The sequence below is a fragment of the Triticum urartu genome, chromosome 4A (assembly GCF_056163025.1).
Source record: "Triticum urartu cultivar PI428250 chromosome 4A, HENAU_Tu73, whole genome shotgun sequence".
Taxonomy (NCBI): domain Eukaryota; kingdom Viridiplantae; phylum Streptophyta; class Magnoliopsida; order Poales; family Poaceae; genus Triticum; species Triticum urartu.
In genome coordinates this window covers 305,741,458-305,757,352 of record NC_141876.1, presented here as the reverse complement: position 1 = coordinate 305,757,352, position 15,895 = coordinate 305,741,458, and positions in this window count along the sequence as shown.

The following is a 15,895-nucleotide window of genomic DNA, read 5'->3' as shown; positions in this document are numbered from 1 at the left end:
TGAACTTGACCCTGATGCAGATCTTTCCCAACTGGCTCTTCTTTATCTACAAAATTGTGAACTCCTCGATCCCTTAGAAAGATCCCTCCAAAAAACTCAACACAACCGTGCGCAGGCCCCACGGTGGGTGCCAACTATCGTGGAATTGTCATGGTAGATGTCCTAGTAAGATTAGGATTACTCTATTACAAGTGGAGTCCTACTCTTGCTTCCTTTGTAGGAGAATATTCCTTATGTCTTTCTTCTTAAGCCGGCCCATCATAACGTGAGCCGGCCTTCTGAGCCTTGGGCCTTGTTGTCCATCTGACCCGCCCGCCGGGTTACTAATGAGTCGTTAAGATCAGGTGGGTTATCTATGAATCTCCAAGCTCCGGGCGGGTCACAAGTGAGTCGCCACGCTCCAGCCGGGTCATACATCCGGCGGGATACACCGCGGGGTATATCCCCAACAATTTACGTTACTTTATACATGTGATTTACCTCTGTTATAAATCCTCGAGTACTGTGTGTGTCAGCATACCGATCCAAGGATGACACTTAAGCAGAGAGACTTGACCGTCTGAGGTCGGGTCGCTACAAGATGGTATTAGAGCACATGTTGATTGTAGGACGTGACCCCTAGAAACTGGCAAGCCCATATGAAAGATTTTTCTCTCAAACCTTATTTCAAAAGGATCTTTTACCTCTCTTCCTTTCTGAGTTTTATCAAGTATTCCTTTTAGTTAGACTATACCCCTTTCCCCTTTTGACCACGCGAAGATTCGACTGATGAGACCACTCCGAGAAGGACAAGATATCGGACACCTAAAACCACTTTGGAATGAAGATGATTTTACCGAGCATTATAATAATGAAACTATGATGGTTGAAGACTCCGAAGACTAGGAAAATTTGAAGGCTCTGAGGAATTTCCAGATTGGTATGACCTAGGAAGGCTACCCCTATGGAACTTATCAGACTATTGAAGTTGTCAATACTCGAGATCAAGCTGTGTCGGAGAAAGACCGGAACATGGAGCGTTAAAAGTCAATGTTTTGTCAAGAAAACACTAAGGCAGGAGATATCAACTATGGACTGATAGCTCATGGCAGAGACATGGGCATAGACATGGCTATCCATGATGTTATCGCCTGCTTATGCTATTTGTCACCGTGCTGAGTTAAGCATGCATTTCTTCGGAAGGATTGGATGACAAAAGGGCGAATGAAGCACCTATTAGCAAAAGATGAAGTTTTAACCTTAGCCGGTGTATCACCGGGACCTGGAGTAGTACATCAAGAATTTTAAGATGGAGCTCTAGGAAGCCGTATTAGACAAGGAAGCATTTCGCGAAGAACTCAGGACCCAGAAGCTGAAAGTAGCCAAGCTGGAGGAGCAAAACCTCGAGATACTGGAGATTCGTCAGGAACTGAAGGACAGTAGGACCATGGTTCATGACAAGGAAGTTGAAACCCAGAACTTTCGAACGCAACTCCAGAAATATTGAAGGACGTCACGAGAAACTTCGCGTCAACGGAGTTGATCTAGCCAAAGACCTTGAGAAGGACAAGCACGATCGGAAGATGCCATCGGAGACATGAACAAGACTTGAAGAGTTTGATGACTTTGAAGATTTTTTGACCTTTAGAAGACCAAACCCCTGTTATACACTTACGTTAGATGCGACGATTGTGAGCTGTCATTTTCTTTGATGTTTTTTTTCCAACACCCACAAAAATAAAATCCGTCTTTTCAAAACTACTGTTTGCATTGTGTGTATCCCTCTCTATCTCTCTCATCTGACCCCAAAACCCACGGACCCAATAGAGGATGAATGGAGATGAGCTTGTATTTTCTGGACTGATGGGTCAATTGGAGACAGACCGATGGATTTAGAACAGGGAAGATCACATGAAGAATAACCCTATAGCCAGAAAGGATATGACCCAACATGCTCTTCCATGCTTTGATAGAGGTACTGCTACTTGGTGGAGGATGTACCAAACCATCAATGGATGGCAAGGAGTAACCACTTGGAAAGAATTTAAGTTGACTTTGCCAAAGTCTCGGTTTGTGTCCCAGAAATTGAAGCCTGATGTAAGAGATATGAAGAAACCTTGTGCATGCAAGCTCTGTGGAGAAATAGGACACAACCATAGAGAACACAAGGGATGAATGACCTAATTGTGAAGGAAGTCACCCAGCTGAAGAATGCCCAACTAGGCAGAATACTTGTTTCTTGTGTGAAGGGACTACCCACTACCCTGCTCAGTGTCACATTTACCTCATGGTTCAAAGAACCATCCAACAGAAGAAAGAAGCAATGAAAGGACCCCTCATGGAAAGAATCTATGGTGAAGGAAGAGGTGGAGGACACACCCGAAGAAGATCAAATTCAACCTTGCACCAAGTCATGCTATTTAGGTGGAGAAGAAGGACACATCTCCCAGAATTGTATGAATGGGAATCTAGTAGAATTCTCGACAGAGGAAGTACAGTATGACCCACAGGAAATAGAAGCCCTGATTGGAACAGAAAAGTCCAGGAAGAGAAGTAGAATGGATACCAGGAAGGACCTGAGTCATATCACCTGTTTCAGGTGCAAGGAGTCAGGGCACTACTTCACCAGTTTCCCAAAAAAAGGAAGCCGAGGACCCCAAGGAGGCTATGTAATCATGAGGAAACCTCGAGACATGTCAGAAGTAATATGTTTTTGTTGTAATGAAGCAGGGCACTTTGCCAGAGATTGTCCCAAGGAGAAGGAGACTTGTGATAATTACTTGTGTTTGTGAGAAGTATAGTAGTAGTAGTGAGAACATTTTCCTTTATATCGAGGTGTTGAATTGAGGCATGTAATGGAAGTGCAGGAGAGTGTAATACTTTGAGAATCAATAAAGTTAGTATCATGGGTACTATTTGGATTTTATGAGTTGTTACTCTATGAATAAAGATTTTGACCATTTTCGAGGATATGAGAAATACGGTCTATGGATGAATTTGTCCATTTCAACGGTGGTAGTACCATGTGAGGACACTTGACCTCTGGAAAGGATAATGATATTCCACGGAGTGGACTACGGACAAAATAAGTACGAGTTTTATCTCGATATGTGGTATCCCCAAGAATATGGAGGGATGAAGTACTATTGGATATAAAGGAGGTATAATGTTGGCAACATGGAGCAATTATAACTCCAGGATGAGTCTGAGTAATCACGTCTCAGTTTGCTACAAATAGAAGGAAGGGAGACAGTACAAGTGGATGGATTTAAGAATGCTAGGAAGTTGGATGTTGGAATAATGATCAGTTTCCCGATGATGAGTTCAAGGTTTACAAGTGATGAGATGGGCCATAACCCATAGGCCCCAGGACCTGCCAAGAAGTAAGCACACTCTTGCTGAAGGAAAAACCCTGGAACAAGTTACGATGGTATCAAACGACGATCTTATAGGAGTTTACGCAAAACCTGAGAGTTGTGAAGAAAACAATAGATGTTTTTTGGCTTGCAGAATCAATGGATTTATCCGAACTTGGTTCGTTGACAAGAGAAATTATGCAATGCTTGTGAGGATGACCAAGCGCTAGAATGCGAGATTCGCTAAACCATATACAAGGTAATGATTTGGGTGCGGGATGGATTGATCACCATACCGACTTAATCTTATTATTCGCCTTGCTATATGGGATGGTAAATCTGAGTGACTTACCCACAGTAGAGCGACGACGCTCAAAACCTTGTTTGAACCTTAGAATGGTATGACAATTTTTCCCCTTGTACAAGGTAGTTGTTTCCAACCGTAGGTCATATGGTGAGGTTCAAGACCAGACCCGTTTTCTGCAGGGGCCTAGTCAAATTGTTTGATGACCACCATGAGATATCGGTAGTTGTTTAGTATTGGCGCTATACTCGTCAGCTAAGAAGACCCAGTCTTGGAAGAACCTTACCAAGATGAAAGGACACAAGAATTGAGGAAAAAGGTTAAGCCACTACCGGAAGAGCCCCGGGAAGGAATTATCCTAAAGATCGTAGAAGATCGACACTGCCAACAATGAGGACGGAGTATATGAGTTTTGATGGAACCATAACAATGCTTCTAAGGCTGGTAGCACCCGAGACCCCGGAGATGATCGAGGTATTTTGAGAAGACTCCAAACTTAACCTATGTCTTGCTCGCCTCTCCGAATCTCGAGGACGAGATTCGTTCTAAGGGTGGTAGGTTTGTAACATCCCAAAATTCTAAATTTTGGAATGGTATATTCAATAAATAGATTTTTTTTATTGTGGTGTGGTTGCTTGTGTGAAATTGAGAGAAATTCGAAACTTTTTGAAAGTTAAATGAGAGGGAATAAAATGACTTTCCCAAAACTTTCACCTTGCTTTCTGATCTCCAAGAATTCAAATTTATTTCATCACAAAACCCTATAGAGAAGATGACATGACTTCTTCCATTTAAATAAATGAAAGGGTTGTTGAAATATTTGAATTTCATTTGGAAATATTTCAAATTTAGAAACTTTAAGCAACTCAATGATTTTCATGAGAGAAGATAAAATGACTGCTTCAAAACATATGAAATATGAGTTGGAAGTTTAAAAGAATCAAATTTAAAGTCCCTTTGAAATTATTTTCAATTTGGAGTTATTTGGGTTTTATTCAAATTATTTTTTGCCAAAAATAAAATAAATGGAAAATAGGGTAAAATGATTCCGTACATATGAAAATTGGAGAGAAATAATTTTGAAATAATTTTGGTATTTCTAAAAATTATTATTATTGGGTTTTATTGTAGAAGTAGCACTGTTTGAATTATTTGAATTTTTGTGGATTTTATTTGAAACTAGAAAAAATTTCAAGTTATGGAAAATCTTTTTCTGAAATATATAATATGCCTATATATAATTTAACTTTTATTTTCGTTGTTCCTTTTTTTCCTTTTCTGTTTCTAAAAAAATTGCGCGTGCGCGTGGAACTAAAAGTCGCCTATGTGCATAGCATAGTGGCATCGGGCGCCCCATCATTTTATTTTCTCTTACATGGGCCAGGCCCAGCCAGCCTTTTTTTATTTGACCGAATTTGTTTTAAAAAAATACAGTGCGCGTCCGGGGCTAACTTTTAGCCCATGATTTTTTTTTCAAATTTCGTCTACCTACGTATATGTTTAGTCCCACATTGCCTAGCCTTTGACCCCTAAACCTCTTTTCCACCTATAAATATAGACCCATAGAGCCTCCAAAAATCATCCGAATCGAGTTAAATCAATATTTTGGTTTGACTAGATTCATTAAAGAAAAATATTTTTCTCCTCTTCGGCGGGACTTTTGGAAATTGTCTTCTCTCTCCGAAGTCATCGTTTCTCTGTCTTATAAAGGTGTCTTTCTTCATTTTTTTCCTCTTACACTTCCGTAGTTTATTATTTCTAGACTAGTATGATAGAATAATTAGACTATCAATTCGTATATGTATTTATACATTAGACCTACATTTTTTAGCCGTAGCTATGTTTCTTCCGTAAAACAGATTGACCCTGATTTTTCAAATAGCCATAACCTTTTACTCGTTCATCCAAATTAGATGAAACCAGCGCCTATAGTTTTGTCTTGTTTTCGCCTATCCAGTGAACCTGTCACATCAACTTTTTGAAATTTTCAAAGTTTGAAATTTGTTCAGATTCATATTCAAACTTCTTATGATCATAACTTGAGTTTTATAACTCTGATTTAATTGATTCTTTTTGCAAATCGAAGCTCTTGACCTAAACTTTTGGATACGGCCAAATTCACATAATTTTGGTACTGTTAGAAATTGTTTTATGTTGCAAGAGTTATTTGCTTGGTTTTGATGTTTTCCGAACTATCTTCTTCGTTCTTCCCGATCTTTTGAGTGATTTCTTATGTGTGGTTACTATTGCTTGCTCACGATAGATTGACGGGAGTGTTATGAGTAGAACTATCAGGAGTTATGAGTGCGAATTATCTTCATCAACCGTACAAGGCAAGTTCACACTTTGATCATATCCCTTTCATACCCAGTTTTTATGCATTAGTTTCAACCCTCAAATACTGCACGGTTAGGACTTGATAACATGTGGATACTGGGAAGTAGTTGATGAGGTAGGAACCTATTGTCCTGCATTCAAACCTTGGGAGATAGTTATACGTCATGCTCATACTGCTATGCTAAGCTCGTAGACGTGGATTGCTTGAGTGATTCATGACAGATGTGAGAGTTATTATTTAATGGTCAACTTAACGTGGATCATTTAATACACATATGGGTGGAATGGTAGGGGCACCATGGAGCACCCAGTGGTCTGCCCGTGCACCTGGAGAACCCAGTGCTTGCCCAACGGGACCCGGAGGACCCGTGTGATCACCCTATGGAATGCCACCCAGGCTTAAAGGGATCATAAGATTATTCATGCTAGAAACTTCCGTGTACAGCCACAAGCTATTGTGGGCTCTAGCATAGTTGAGTATGTTGCATTACCTCTTTCAGTGGTGGGCTAGCAGATGTAGGGGAAAGTAGGTGTAACTGTCCACCCAGAGTAAAGAGTTAATGTTTCTAAAAGATTGTGTCTCGGTCATCCGTTTCTCAAACACCATGTAATGTGAGAAATCCAACGGAAGAGATCGAGTCTTGTGGGGAAAAGTGTGCAAACCTCTGCAGAGTGTGCAAACTAATCATGATTAGCCGTGTCCCCAGTTATGGACGTCTTGAGTATCTGGTTCTTGGATTATCATGTTGATGTCCTCACTTTACTTAATTAATTTGTTGGGTTGTTAACTTTTAATTGGGATTGAGTTGGAGGAGCCTTCTCAATAATTTTCAACCAACTTTGTAGTTAAATAAAATATATTCCTTTGTTGTAGGGAAAAATTGGCTTTTCGCAAAAACATGATAACCATAGAGCTTTTCCACCAGCCAAATATGCATGTAGTGATAGCCATTATTCAACATTGCTCTATGGTGTGAATTTGCCAGTACATTCAATGTACTGACCCTTTGTGGCTGCATCGTCTCATGTTGCAGGATTCTTACGACGAGTAAGTGATACGTTAGGGTTATGATTTCTACACTCAACTTTGCCGTTGGTGTTGATGGGAATCCACAAACTTTGTTACTTACGCTATTTGGATTGAGGTAATAGTATTTACATACTTTATACGTGTGATTTACCTCTGTTATAAATCCTCAAGTACTGTGTGTGTCAGCATACCGATCCAGGGATGACACTTAAGCACAGGGACTTGACCATCTGAGGTCGGTTCGCTACATAAATCTTCTTTCCTGGGTACACAAATCCTTCCACGGAATCGCAGTGTACCTAGTGGGTCCTTAGAAAAATCTGAGGTCTGTCCTGCTAACATACGCTTGGCATGTTTCTGTAGGACTGGGTCATGTGGTTGGACCTTGCGGATCTCTTCCTCGAGGGTAGGAGTAACTCCCATAATATTAGCAAGATCTGCACCAACTATGACTAGGTTGAGCTGAGCAATCTCTTTTTAAAGTTTAGGGGGAAAAGTTTCCATTATGGTATTCAGGCTGACAGGCTTTCGGCTGAGTGCATCGGCAACCACGTTGGCCTTACCAGGGTGGTAATTTATTCCAAGATCTTAGTACTTGACTAACTCAAGCCACCTTCATTGGCGGAGATTTAAATCTGGCCGAGTAAATATGTACTTGAGGCTTTTGTTGTCAGTAATATTTGGCACCTCTTCCCAATGAGGCAGTGCCTCCAAATTTTTAGAGCATGAACCACCGCGGCTAATTCCAGATCATGGGTAGGATAGTTTCCTTCGTGGGGTCGTAGCTGTCCTGATGCGTATGCTACCTCCTTGCCTTCTTACATAAGTACGCATCCAAGTCCCTGTCTGGATGCGTCACAGTACACATCAAAACTGCGGTAGATGTCCGGAAGAGTCAACACCGGTGTTGTTGTGAGCCGGATTTTCAGCTCATTCAAACTTTTCTCATAGTCCTCAGTCCATTCAAACTTCTTATCTTTCTTGAGCAGCTCTGTCATTGGTTTGGCAATCTTGGAGAAACCTTCAATGAAACGACGGTAGTATCCAGCTAATCTGAGAAAACTCCGGATTTGGGATACTGTCGTGGGTGCCAACCAATCGAGCACGTCCTTTACTTTGCTCGGGTACACAACTAAACCTTATGTAGACGGCACAAGCCCAAGAAATCCAACTTGCTTGAGCCAAAACTCACATTTACTGAATTTGGCGTACATCTGATGGTCGCGAAGTCATTGTAATACGGCTCTGAAGTGTCCTTTATGCTCTTCTTCACCCGTTGAGTATATGAGTATGTCATCAATGAAAACCACCACAAATTTATCTAGGAAGTCCATGAACACCTTGTTCATCATATGCATGAAGAAAGTAGGGGCATTGGTGAGGCCAAAGGACATAACGGTATATTCATAAATACCGTACCGTGTAGTGAATGCGGTCTAAGGAATATCTTCCTTTTTAATCTTGAGGTGATGGAATCATGTCCTTAAATCAATCTTGGATAATACCCTTGCCCCGCTGAGTTGATCAAACAGATCATCAATCCTGGGCTGTGGATATTTGTTTCTGATGGTGACATCATTCAGTTCACGGTAATCTGCACACATACGGAGACTACCATCTTTCTTATCCACGAATATAGCAGGCGATCCCCATGGTGAAGAGCTGGGACGGATATATCCTTTCTGGAGCAACTCGTCAAGCTGTTTCTTTAGCTCCATTAATTCTGACGATGGCATCCAATAATACTTCTTGTATAACGGTGCGGTCCCGGGCACAAGATCTATTGCAAACTCAAGCTCTTGGTCTGGCGGCATGCCTGGCAGTTCTTCTGGGAATACATCGGGAAACTCACTGACCATAGGAATTAATTTCAATTCACTAGTCACGGTGGTGAAGACCATTTCTTTCTTGGATATGCTCCTATGGGCATAGAATTTTGTAGTTTGTCCTTCTCGACTTATCAATGTGACTTCTAGGGTTGCGCAATTAATGCATACTTGATATTGGGTTAACTAATTCATCCCCAAAATAATGTCCAAGTTGCCGGACTCAGTGACTATCAAGGAAGTTGGAAAACGGACTCCGTTGATATTAATTTCCAGACTACGGTAGACCAGATTGCTTCTGAGCAAAGATCCCGGGGATTATACCATCATATTCTTGCTCAAAACCGAACAAGGAAATTTGTTTTGGGCATCAAAACTCCGTGAAATAAAAGAGTGGGAAGCCCCAGAGTCGAATAAAATAATGGTAGGTATGTTATTAACAGAAAACATACCAATGACGACTTCGGGGTTCTCTTGGGCTTCGTCCATGGAGAGGTGATGGATCTGCCCAATGATGTTTTGCTGGATAGGGCATGACCCCATAAAGTTGACTTGAGGCCTAAATGGAGCATTGGTCTTGCCGTTCTTGGGACACTGTCTGGCATAATGTCTGGTTTACCCACAGCTGAAACAGGAATTGTTGCGTTGTCACTCTTCTCGCACCGGGTTGGTCACGACATTCTTGACTTGCGTAGTGGTTTTGTTAACATTCTGCTGCAAATTGGGCTTGTACTCTACCCGAGTATGCTCCCAGGTACGAGCCTTTTGCACTGGCTGCACTTCCTTTCTTGGCTCGAACTTGCGCTTGTGATCATTATTTGCAGACTTATTGTCATGTATGAGCTTGTGCTCCCTTTCAGCAATGAGAGCCTTGTTTACTAGAGTTTGCAAATCTGAGAAGTCAAACATACTGAGGGTGCATCGGAGATGTTGGTTTAATCCCCCAAGAAACATGTCAATCTTTCTTTCTTCGGTGGCCACATCATGAAGAGTGTAATGGGCCAAATGATTGAACTTATGCAAATATTTATTCACAGATTGACTTCCTTGGAGGAGAGCGAGGAATTCTCGCTGCTTGAGCTTCATAATTCCCGTGGGAATATGGTATTTACGGAACTGATCCTTGAATTTTGTCCATGTGATTTCTTCATCAGCAGGCCACATGGCTTTTGCATTTTCCAACCATATGGCGGCAGCGCTTCAAGATAATGAGTTGCAAATGGAACCTTGTCATCCTATTTGGTATGAGCAATCTCAAGCTTCTTCTCAATGGTGCGTAACCAGTCATCGGCGTCCAAGGGATCAATAACCTGACTGAAACTAGGAGGCTTGGTTCTCTGAAAATCTGACAGCTTGGAGTCATGACCGTTTCGATTTCCATTCTGTCCAACCATAGCTTGCACACTTTTTAATATTTCAATCAGATCATTATTCCTCCTTTCCTCAAACATACAAAGAATTTTCTCGGTGGAGGGAGGATTTGGCGGTGGAGGTGGTGGTGGAACGTACGGCTCGGGAGAGTGTCCTGCCTGTCATGCGGAGCGGCGGACATGGACATCCTCATAAGCGGCACTACTGCTGCCTCCCCGCGTCATCCTATTGTTTGTTTTTCCCAAGACAACGCATTCGAGATGAGCATCATCCAAAAATATAGTGGAGAAGAGCCAGCGACGAAACCCGAAAGAAAACGAAATACGAACAAAGCATAGCAAATAAAATAAAGCTCCAACATAATTATACATAGACTCGTGCATAAAAGATAAATGACACGATAAGTTCGACTACTCTCATACATAGAATGGAACATCATGGCTCATACGACTACATCCGTACATCATCCTGACAACCGCAGATACTTGAGTGCTCTAAAGCTCTGCTGGTGTCGCGGGGTCTTCTCCTGAAGCGAACTCGAATCCTGAACTAACGATGCTAACTGAAACCTTTGGGTTAAAGGTAACACGGCGACGCTGCCTCGAGGGCTCTCCCTCCGGAGCAAGTGCAGTATGAGGCTGGAGCATCGGGGCTACTGGGGTAGTGAGAAGGGAAATCCACTCAGCAGGAGCACTGAGAGGGTTCACGCACGAGGTGCCCGAGCTACTCGAGGGAGTAACCGGTGAAATAGGTGAACCAGAACTGGAGGGAATATAAGGAGTAAATCCCGTAGATGATGGAGTAGTAGAAGCTCTAGTAGCGGCTAAAGCAGTACGATCACGAGTCAGCTCTCGAGCCAACTCGTGAATCATAAGATAGCTAGCAGTGATATAACGAGAAAGGTGGCTGGCAGTACTATCAGACTCCGGATCAATGATAGCAAAACAGACACGACCATTGTCGTGCAGGGAAGGAAAGTAGTGGAAACATGGGTGGTTCTGCATTCGGACCTCGTTATAACGCAACTTGACGAGGACCTCAAATGCAGCTACTGAACAGCCTGAGAAGCAGTAGAAGCGAAACCCCTCCTGGAGGTACGAATATAAGTGCTGGAAGATGAACTGGTGCGCAGAGTGACCACTGCGTGATACTCATACACTGAGTCTGCTAGATGCTCCCGGTACACACGATAGACTGGATCATCACCGAGGGGGTACAGCCGACGCCACATGTTACGGAGGAGATGCGGCGACGTGTACGGCATCAGCTGCAACTGGCACGGATATGGAACCGGAGCCTTCTACACCCACAACCATTAGTAGGTTAGAATAAAAATAAACGAGCACAAGCAATGCAACAACCAACTACAATCACTACCGGCGCTCACTTATACCCTGACTAACGTCCAGTTAACACGTTGGCAGCCTAGCATGTCCTATAGTCAGCGCGGCTCTGATACCAAGCGTTGTGGCACCCCGGCTTACAGCAACCGGTTTACCTTACATTGCCAGCCCAGAGATCTTGTCTTATGGCAATACCCAACATCTTGGTACAGAAAGCAAACACTTTATGGATACTAGCGGAACATAGTTCATATTACAACAAGTTGCGAGGCCAAGCAGCACACACGGTGCGACTGAACAATATGTACATTAATTAGTGAACATAAAGGGCCTCGATCATGACAACTACACGGCAGCAGAACAACGACGAAGCGGGACTCCATAGCATAGGGACACCGATGTGGACACGATCTAGACTCGGACAACACTCCTTTCCAACAAGACTTTCCTGAAAGCTGGCATGACACGCCAGGTCAGTACATTGAATGTACTTGCAAGCTCACAACAAGCATAAACATAATGACGAAAAATATCATGATAATTAAATCATTTACTCATTAATGCAAAATCATACTTGCTATGCAGTGCTCATGATTTCATGACTTAAGTCCCTCGGACTTGCTTACCAAACGGTGATCCCTCTTGGACCACAATCAGACGAACATCTTGGTCGTTAATCGGGTTACCTCATAACCAAACCGTGATCATACTCGGATCACAAACTGGCCAACAACTTGGCCTCCAGCATCAAGATGATTTCTCAACCATCCTCTCTCCAACAGTGCAAGGTTATTATCTTAGTGTGCAAAATTATTTAAACATTGATCCATGGTGTGACCTACTTTCGAGCTTGTCTGTAACCGTGGACTTAGCTATCGATAGATTAATACACTCTGCAGAGGTAGCGCACTGTACCCACACCTCACAACCCATGGCCTCGCACTCCCATTCGGGTGGACCAACGGCATTCCGACAGCACCCCTCCATTGCCATGACACTCTCCCGGCCACTCTGACTAACTCCCCACTGGGCTAAGTCATGGGTGGCCCCGTGTCTACCAAAGACACCAACGACCATGGTCGTGGCAAGACATAAACTGTCCCAAATGATGACAAGGTACCATAACAACAACGGGCACACAAGGTTATGTCTGCTTATCGGGCCAGGGTAACGCACACCCATAACCTTCCCTCATTGGACGCACCAACCAGAGGCATGACAATGGACCGAATAAAGGCCTTCCGACAAAGGCAAATGTGGTTCCACTGGGGAAGATCTCGATTCAGTGGCACCATGACCCGATCAATGATATGTTCTAGTTGAATTATTATCAGGTTCAACTTAAAGTGAAAGTAACCGGTGTCATGATATACCATGAAAATGAAACACTAAAATATATTCACCATAAATCATTGGAAATAACTGATTCAACATCATCAATTACTAAGTGTAGATCTCAACAACACACAACATTTCTCTAGTCATGTTTATTAAGCAATTTAAGCATGACAATATCTTAGCATAAATCCTCTCTTACTCAAGAAAATATTAAACCAATTAATTCCATTTTTATAAACATATTACTTCATCATAATCAAAAGTTACTTTTAATGGCTTAAACTAACTTAGTTAGTTGTAAACTTCTATATACTAACCATATCAACTTAAACAAGCATCCAACAGAATATAAATATATACTTTAGTGAGTTAAATGCATGGATTTAATCATTTGTTCAAGTTGAAAAATATCACAAATATTGCAATGGCACCATGAAAATGTTGTTGTGGCTTGCCTTAGTGCAGGTGGGGGTCACACTCCTACTGGTGATCCTCAAGACAAGCTTCACTTTCTGGAAACAAATATAAACACAAAAAGAAAATATCAAGAACCACTCTGAAATTCACCAGAAAATCTAGACAGCAGAGAAAAATCTCATTTTAGGTGTGCTGCTAGATCGTTTCATAAAGAACACAATGCAAAAATAATCAATTCATTTGGAGTTGTGGTTAAAAAGTTGTGGCTGTTTGAAGCTCTCTGGAATATTTGAATTTGATTTAAATAAAACCGAACTGGGGGTGACGTCGAAGGCGTAAACCCCGCGGGGCGCCACAACTCGTACCTTTTCGGGCGCGGCCAGAGTGGCTGACTAGCGGGCCCCGCTAGCCAGGCGAGAGAGGGGGAAGGGGAAACAGAGCGCGGCGACGCTCTGCTGGAGCACACGCCAGCGAGGAGGGCATCTTGGCCCGAGCTAAAGGAAATACATACGCTACTTTAATGCATCACCCTTTCCTCTTCAAGGGAAAACCAACGCAGTGCTCAAGAGGTAGCAAGAAGGATTTCTGGCGCCGTTGTCGGGGAGATTCACGCCAAGACAAGTCAATATTTGACTCCCGGCAACGAGCCATTTCTCATGCCGTTGCCGGGGAGATTCACACCAAGTCATGTCAAGATTTGACTCCCGACGACGAGCCATTTCTGGCACCGTTGCCGGGGAGATTCGCGCCAAGTCAAGCCAATATTTGACTCCCAACAACAAGCCATTTCTGGCACCATTGTCGGGGAGATTCGCGCCAAGTCATGTCAAGATTTGACTCTTGACAACGAGCCATTTCTGGCGCCGTTGCCGGGGATTCTACGCACAAGTAAGACATACCAAGTACCCATCACAAACTCTTATCCCTCGCATTACATTATTTGCCATTTTCCTCTCCCCCACTTCACCCTTGCCGTTCTATTCGCCCTCTTATCCTCTCACCCTCTCTTTTTCGGTTGCCTCTTTTCCGCTTGCTTCGTCGTTATGGCTAGTCCATTATCTGCTCCTTTGTCTCCCGAGTTTGAGGTTCTTCCCTTCAAACAAAGACAAGGAGAAAACTTAAAAGATGCTTGGTTTAGGATGATGGAATCTTATTGTAATTTCACCCTAGAGGTGAATTTTAGAATTTTGATTCGCAATTTTTATGTTGGACTAAATATGTCCCATAGACAACTCTTGGACTGCGTTGCCAAAGGAGATTTTATCGAAGTTGATTCCAGTTTTGCGCATGACATTATAGAGGGAATAGTGGGGACACTACCTCAACAAAACGGGCCTCATCGTACCCAGGAAGAAACCCATGTTTTTGAGAAAATTTGCGAAGTAACGAAAATATTACAAAAATCTCTTAAACCTCTTAAGAGTGTTAGCGGGAATCTTCACCGCATGAATATGTTGATCACTCTTTGTAATAAGTGATTGGACTCTTTTGATCTAAAAATTTCCGAATATGAAGGGAAACGTAAAGAACCTCCCAGATTCGAGCATGACTCCGCTAAAAAATTAAAAGATGGCAATACCTAGATCTATCCTTGCTTTTATGCCCAGCTAGGGGCGTTAAACGATATCGCTTGTTGGGAGGCAACCCAATTTTATTTTTATTCCTTGATTTTTGCTCCTGTTTAGTAATAAATAATTTATCTAGCCTCTGTTTTGGTTGTGTTTTTTTTGTTTAATTAGTGTTTGTGAAAAGTAGAACCGTTGGGAAGACTTGGGGAAAGTCTTTTTGATCTTGCTGTAAAAAACAGAAACTTTAGTGCTCACGAGAATTGCTGCCATTTTTATTTGGAAAGTGATATTTAGTTAATTCTTTTTTAAGATGATTAATAGATAAATTCCTCACTTACAGCAATTTATTTTAGAATTTTTGGGCTTCCAGAAGTTTGCGTTAGCTACAGATTACTACAGACTGTTCTGTTTTTGACAGATTCTGTTTTTCGTGTGTTGTTTGCTTATATTGATGCATCTATGGCTAGTATCGGAGGGTATGAACCATAGAGAAGTTGGAATACAGTAGGTTGAACACCAATATAAACAAATAATTAGTTAATTACAGTACCTTAAGTGGTGGTTTGTTTTCTTATACTAACGGAGCTCATGAGATTTTCTGTTGAGTTTTGTGTTGTGAAGTTTTCAAGTTTTGGATAAAGATTTGATGGATTATGGAACAAGGAGTGGCAAGAGCCTGAGATTGGGGATGCCCATGGCACCCCAAGGTAAAATTCAAGGACAACCAAAAGCCTAAGCTTGGGGATGCCCCGGAAGGCATCCCCTCTTTCGTCTTCATCTATCGGTAACTTTACTTGGAGCTATATTTTTATTCACCACATGATATGTGTTTTTCTTGGAGCGTATTGTATGATTTGAGTCTTTAATTTTTAGTTTACCACAATCATCCTTGCTGTACACACCTTTTGAGAGAGACTCACATGATTTGAAATTTATTAGAATACTCTATGTGCTTCACTTATATCTTTTGAGCCATATAATTTTTGCTCTAGTGCTTCACTTATACCTTTTAGAGCACGGCGGTGG